The sequence below is a fragment of the Manduca sexta genome, chromosome 16, assembly GCF_014839805.1.
Source record: "Manduca sexta isolate Smith_Timp_Sample1 chromosome 16, JHU_Msex_v1.0, whole genome shotgun sequence".
NCBI classification, from domain to species: domain Eukaryota; kingdom Metazoa; phylum Arthropoda; class Insecta; order Lepidoptera; family Sphingidae; genus Manduca; species Manduca sexta.
The window spans coordinates 1,005,375-1,012,155 of NC_051130.1; the positions used below are offsets into that span (position 1 = coordinate 1,005,375).

A 6,781-nucleotide genomic window follows, 5' to 3' on the forward strand; every position below is an offset into this window, starting at 1 on the left:
TATGTAGTGAGCATTTAAGACAGTGGGCAAACGGTAAACGTAATCATTTAAAGTATAGTGCTCCGATGATTTGGGCAGAACCAATAAGGGTAAGGCTCATATTTTTCGCGCATTTTGTAAAATGTTTGTGTCCGAAGAGTTAGACTCCAAAAAAAAAATAAAAAAATATAATAAATCTACTTTTTATAAAAATGAAATATAGTACGTACAATTTTTTATTATGTCAAATTTTTTCATAAACATATTTCTAGTATTTATTTTTCCACATTAAAATAAAAAATGTTCGACTTTTTCATTCCATACATTTTGTTGGTGTCTGCATACGCCCACTCCACACAAATCATTACACATATAATTTTTTATCATTATGACTTTTTATTTTTCGTATATATCTTGTTCTATAGGATATTAACTACGAAAAAAAAACGACAACAATTACAATTAATCACCCCGTATTGTTTATATTAACAACTTAAGAGGTGTCCCAAATTTTATTCTCTTGTAACACGTCAGTTGTGTAACGCGATATTTCCTGGTCTTGTTTATAATCTACCATAAAGAATTAATTTATTTGAAGAGACAATACTAGCTCATCGTACTTGACACATTCCTGAACAATTCCGCCATCTTTTTTTCGTGTTAGTTGGAAGAACGTGTTGGAGCAGACTGTTTGTCGTTAAGAAAAGGTAAGATTTATTCCTTGGAATTATCATTAATTAAATAGTTGTCCTGATTTTTTGTTTTAAATCATACAAAACAATCAATTTTTTGTTGAACTATGACAGTTTTTGAAGGCTATATTTATTACTTTACATGTTATGATTTTTTTTAGGTTAGTTCGTGTTGTAAATTACATCCGTTGTGCGACAGAGTGACACAAATTGTGCGACGTATTACAACGGAAATTATAAAGGAAAGTGTAGATTGTAATATTTTAGAACAATTAAATTTTTGATCACTACACAAACTGTATTTATTTTTCCACAACATTTATAAACATAATTTAAAAATAAGTGGGTTCCATAACAAACCCGTTAGCTGAATCTGAAAATAAACAACTTAACAATACGCCATATATAATAAAAAATATATACAAAAAATCATGTTTTTAATTTAATATTATTATTTATTTTATCAATTTATTACACACAAAATAATTCGAAAACTAAATATACATACTAAATACAAACATACATAAAAAATGAAATATATATACCACTCACTTATTTAAAATGCAAAATAAGCTCTGTCAGAGTTACTGTGTAAAAATGTTTACATATTCTGTTGTAACACATTATTTCAGTTGTGACACCTTCTGTTGTGATCTCCTGTATGCGATAGCGCTAAAAATATGAGCCTTACCCATAAACCACATTGATGAGTGTTATTTTTGTGCTGTAGAATTACATGGTATAAACAAAAAAAAATGACATATCCTGATTTACCGTTTGCCAAAAGACCTCGATTGTGTTCAGATGACGTACCATCTCCTATGAGTCAAGATCTTTTAGATCTATCAGATTCGTCGGACACAGAAATGGTGGAAGTTTTTTCTGATGAACGTGACAGTGATTTTGAAGTATCAACTGCGCCTTCACTTTTTTCTCAAGATGCTTTAAGTGATTTGATTAGAGACCTTGACCTTTCGAAAGAGCGATCTGAGCTCCGAGCATCTAGACTCAAAGGTAGAAATTTGTTATCTCAAGGTACGAAAATAACATTTTATCGTGATCGAGAAAAAGAATTTCTTCCGTTTTTTAGTTCAGAAAATGATATAGTTTATTGTAATAACATTGGTGGTCTTCTAATGAAACTGGGGCTCTCAAGGTACAAAGCTGAAGAATGGAGATTGTTTATAGACAGCTGTAAGCGAAGTTTAAAATAGCTCATTCAACAAAATTAAAAGAAGAGTATCAAAACGTAGATCTTGTTTTGGAATGTCCTAAAGACATCCATCGGAGAAAATCTATGAAGAGAAGCTTCTAACCTGTTAAATAATGTGTAAATAAATGGAATTAAACGTATCAAATTAAATGTTCTATTGTTTTTTAATAAATTAATTAAATACTTTTTAAATTATTTACCGATGTAAAATCTCGAAGACTACACATAGCATTAAAAAAATAACTATCAGGTTTTTGTCAGGATACCGAATGTACTTGGAATCAGTTTTACTTTTAGCGGCACCAAAATCATTGTAGACCTGTGTAATCAATTTTTACATTCAGTGCGTCTAGAGACCCGATCGACGGCTAACGCGTACTGATATTGCTATCAATAAGAGATGTCCCGTACACGATAACTATCGAATAAAATTTATTTACAAGTGAATAAGAGCCAAAAGTCGATTTTAAATCTAACAAAATGCTAAGTTGGTTTAAGCATTTGGAGAGGACGGATGATAAGGACTGGCAAAGAGGATTTATAAGGCGAATGTGGATGGAAGAGCCGGTAGGGGTCGACCGCACCGAACCTTCGAATGTCAGATATCTGACATCTCAGTAAAGGCCAGGTCAAAAGTACCCGGAACCGGCGGGAATGCATGAAAAGTTAATGAAGATGGAGGAAGCGCGAGAAGTATGCCAGAATCGTGCAAAGTGGTAATCCATAGTCTTTGCCTACCCCTATGGGATAAAAGCGTGATACTATGTATGTATGTTTGTAAAATTATTTTTCTAAAAATCTTAATCCTCACCTCAGACATAAGGTAAACGCAGAAATGAAACACTGGGTCAAAACACTTGAAAAACTTGAAACTAAAATGTTAACATAAAGGAAACTGCAAACAAACAGCTGGAAAGATTCCGCACTGTCCAATATCCCCGGGCACCACCTCAACTTGATTTCTACAAAATGGCGCGCGTTTCACTACGACCTAGTTTAAAAGCCGTGTAACTCGTAATTCAATAAAACTTTTTTGTTAAAGATTTAGTTATTGTACTAATATAGTTTTGTTGAAAATGTAGTATTTAAATGTATTGTACGTTATGTTATTTCTAACCGATTAGTTGATAGTTGCTTGAACTATATTAGATATATAATTTAGCAACTATTACTTACTGAATAGGTCTCTCATATGTGATAGTCCGCCTGGGTAGGTACCACCGCAACATGTATTTTTGCTGCCAAGCAGCAGTGTTTAGTCACTGTTGTATTCTGGTTTGATGGGCATTTATAGCCAGTGTTACTACTGGACATAATAAGACTTAACATCTCATGTCTCAGGATGGCGAGTCCAGTGAAATACCAAACAATATTTTGTAATTCAAGGAGTTGGATGGTGATTCTGCTATTTATGGGCGGTCGTATCGCTTACCATCAGGCGAGCTCGTCTCATCATTCAAAGCAAAAAAAAAGACATAGTCATTGTAGGCAAAGGAATATTGACAGCTCATTCCTAGGGGTTTTTATAGACGCGATCTTTATCATCCAATGGCTCGAGTATTTCGTTATACAGTTGCATAAAATATTAAACTTGTAGCCAATATGTTATTTTATTCATTTATTTGTTTCCACATACAACTATTTTACAGGTAATAAGGTCAGTCGGGGGAAGTGCGCCATAAAATTTTCATAGTTGGATTCAATGCAAAATAATTTCTTTTTGTGCTGACTTAAGAATGTAATTATATTAATTTAAGAATATTTGGTATTTTGTGATAACAACCTATTGCCATTCAAGAAAATCGGACCATAAATTAATAATATTTTGCTCAAAGTAAAAAAAATGGTAGTAGGCGCACTTGCCTCCGGAAATGGGGTAAGTGCGCCTGTGTAAAAAAAAAACGCCAATATGAAACATTATAAAGAAAACACTCATTTTAGTCCATAGAGAAATAAGTGTTACTCGCATTGCTCTTGAATAATTTTTAATCACTTAATATTATAACAAACTATGGCTGTCAAATCAAATTTGGGGTAAGTGCGCCATATATTTGTAAATCAGGGATTCAAAACATTTTACAATTTTTTTTTTTGCTATATTTAGGTATTAATATTAGAGTTTTGTGTGCGGATATGTTGGAATAAAAAAATTGTTGCCCTAATACAAAATCCATTTTATTTCTAAAAACTAAAAAAAACATACAAAAATGTAGGAATTAACAATTTTGAATGTAAATAATAAATCAACTACTTAGAATTTGACCTTATGACATTTGAAATGTTTGAGTTGCATTATAACCAGGTAACGTGCCTGATCGAAGAGTTGCAACCTCTTCACGTAAAGTTGCTCTAGACCAAAGTATTTCAGTTTTTCTTTTGTAAAAACGAATTAACTAATACGCCCTTTTATTTAAGTCGGCTCAAAACAAAATACCTTGAGTACAAAAAATTATGCTGTTAAGTATAACATTTTAATAATAATAATTCATATTAATCAAACATATGCTCGAAAAAGGTTGGTTATATATGGATCAGGGGCAGGTGCGCCATACGACTATTAACTGTGGCGCACTTGCCCTACTCGACAATTCTGAGATACATTTTTTCGCATTGCTAAAAAATCCTTTATTATAGTATATATAAATAAAATTCAGGCAAGAAGTTAAAATAAAAGGTTTAAACTATGTATTCACCTTACTGGTTTACAGAAATATGTAAAATATCTTGAAATATTTGATGTTATCTTTCATGGGGTCATCTCTGTTTACAGGTCTAAATGACACTTAAAATAAAATGGCGAATAAATCGTATTAAAATGAACAGAGCCATTCATGCTTTTTAGTGGAACTGTATTTCAGTTAGTAGCATAGACATAAGATTGCGGTAATTGTATAACATCAATAGTTTTCGATTTTTTTAGGGCAGGTGCACTTACCCCATTGGCGCACTTGCCCCACCTGACCTTACCCAATACAATAGCGTAGTACAATAGTTATTATAATATTTTATTATTACTTACTATTACATATACATAACATAACATACATAACATCACGCATTTTTTATCCCCGAAGGGGTATGCAGAGACGCAACTAGGGCACCCACTTTTCGCCAAGTATGTTCCGTCCCATGATGTGATAGGGGGCGAGCCTATCGCCATATCGGGCACAAATTCCAGACTCCGGGCTGATACTGAGCAGAAAAACCCAAATGTCACTTTGCCCGACCCGGGATTCGAACCCAGGACCTCAGAGCGCTATTGTACCGAACATGCAATACAACTACGCCACCGAGGCAGTCATACTATTACATATATTGTGTCATATATCACACATATGGCGTAATTGTCAGTGTTCGCTTAACTTTTTCATTTCAATTTTGATAAAATGTATAAAAAATGACAGTTACTGGTCAAATATGTCCGCTACCTCTCTTGCGCTGTTTGCAATAAAGTTTCATCCGCCGTACGTGAATTTTCGACATTCCGGTCAGTGAGCAAGTATTCTCAATGCTCACGCCGAAATCCCAAAAAATGAGTTACGCTCTTCGAGCATAACGTTCAAAGTTAGATAACATATTATTCTTCAAGATTGCGTGCGGTATTCTAAAATTATGACTTTTATGATGGGTAAATATGTTATTTTATTTATTTTACACATAGAGTTAAAATCTACACTATTATATAAAGCTGAAGAGTTTGTTTGTTTGTTTGTTTGTTTGTTTGTTTGAACGCGCTAATCTCAGGAACTACCGGTCCAAACTGAAAAATTCTTTTTGCGTTGGATAGCCCTTTGTTCGTGGAGTGCTATAGGCTATATATCATCACGCTATACCCAATAGGAGCGGAGCAGTAATGGGTAATCTCAGGAACTACCGGTCCAAACTGAAAAATTCTTTTTGCGTTGGATAGCCCTTTGTTCGTGGAGTGCTATAGGCTATATATCATCACGCTATACCCAATAGGAGCGGAGCAGTAATGGCTAATCTCAGGAACTACCGGTCCAAACTGAAAAATTCTTTTTGTGTTGGGTAGCCCTTTATTTGTGGAGCGCTATAGGCTATATATCATCACGCTATGGCCAATAGGAGCGGAGCAGTAATGGCTAATCTCAGGAACTACCGGTTTGAACTGAAAAAATATTTTTGTGTTGGATAGCCCTTTGATCCCGGAGTGCTATAGGCTATATATCATCACGCTATGACCAATAGGAGCGGAGCAGTAATGAAACATGTTGCAAAAACGGGGAAAAAATATTAGTTTTGAGAGCTTCCGTTGCGTGCGCTGCGTAAACGGTTACAGTTATGCAACAATGATGTATGACGGGATTGTTCCTCTTAAAAAGTTCTAAAAATATATATTATAAAACAAAGTCCCTCGCTGCATCTGTCTGCCTGAACGTGTTAAACTCAAAAACTACCCAACGTATTAAGATGAAATTTGGTATGGAAACAGTTTGAGACCCTGGGAAGAACAAAGGCTCCCGGGAAACTACTACTTTTATAACGGAAAACTTTAGCCTGAAAAACTTTATAACGCGGGCGGAGCCGCGGGCAAAAGCTAGTGTTTGATATTTGTCGGTACGCGCCAATCTCTAAGATTTCACCTCCGATTCTAAGAATACTTTCACTGACAGATAGCCTCATTTTCCATGAGTGTTGGCTAATTGATTCCTAAAACTGGTTAACGCGAGTCCAATTAAAAATCTTGTGTAATATTAAATATATTACAAAGTTATTTTGCTAATATGTATTAGATTTTTTGGGGGCAAGCCGTGTATCTTTACAGGTAATTTTGGTAACTTATAAACTGGCAACTGTCTTGTTTACCCATCCAGCTGTTTTTTTTTCTTTTTTTTTTTACGGACCAGGCAATGTTACCCCACTGTACCTGATGGTA

General features: G+C 34.2%; 1 long non-coding RNA gene across 1 annotated transcript; it reads left to right on the forward strand.

Moving 5' to 3' along the window:
• Window positions 1-216: 216 nt before the first annotated feature.
• On the forward strand, window positions 217-963 carry LOC115451189. Its single transcript, XR_005112433.1, has 2 exons — window positions 217-686; window positions 833-963. It is a non-coding gene; the product is annotated as an uncharacterized LOC115451189 (long non-coding RNA).
• Window positions 964-6,781: the final 5,818 nt, after the last annotated feature.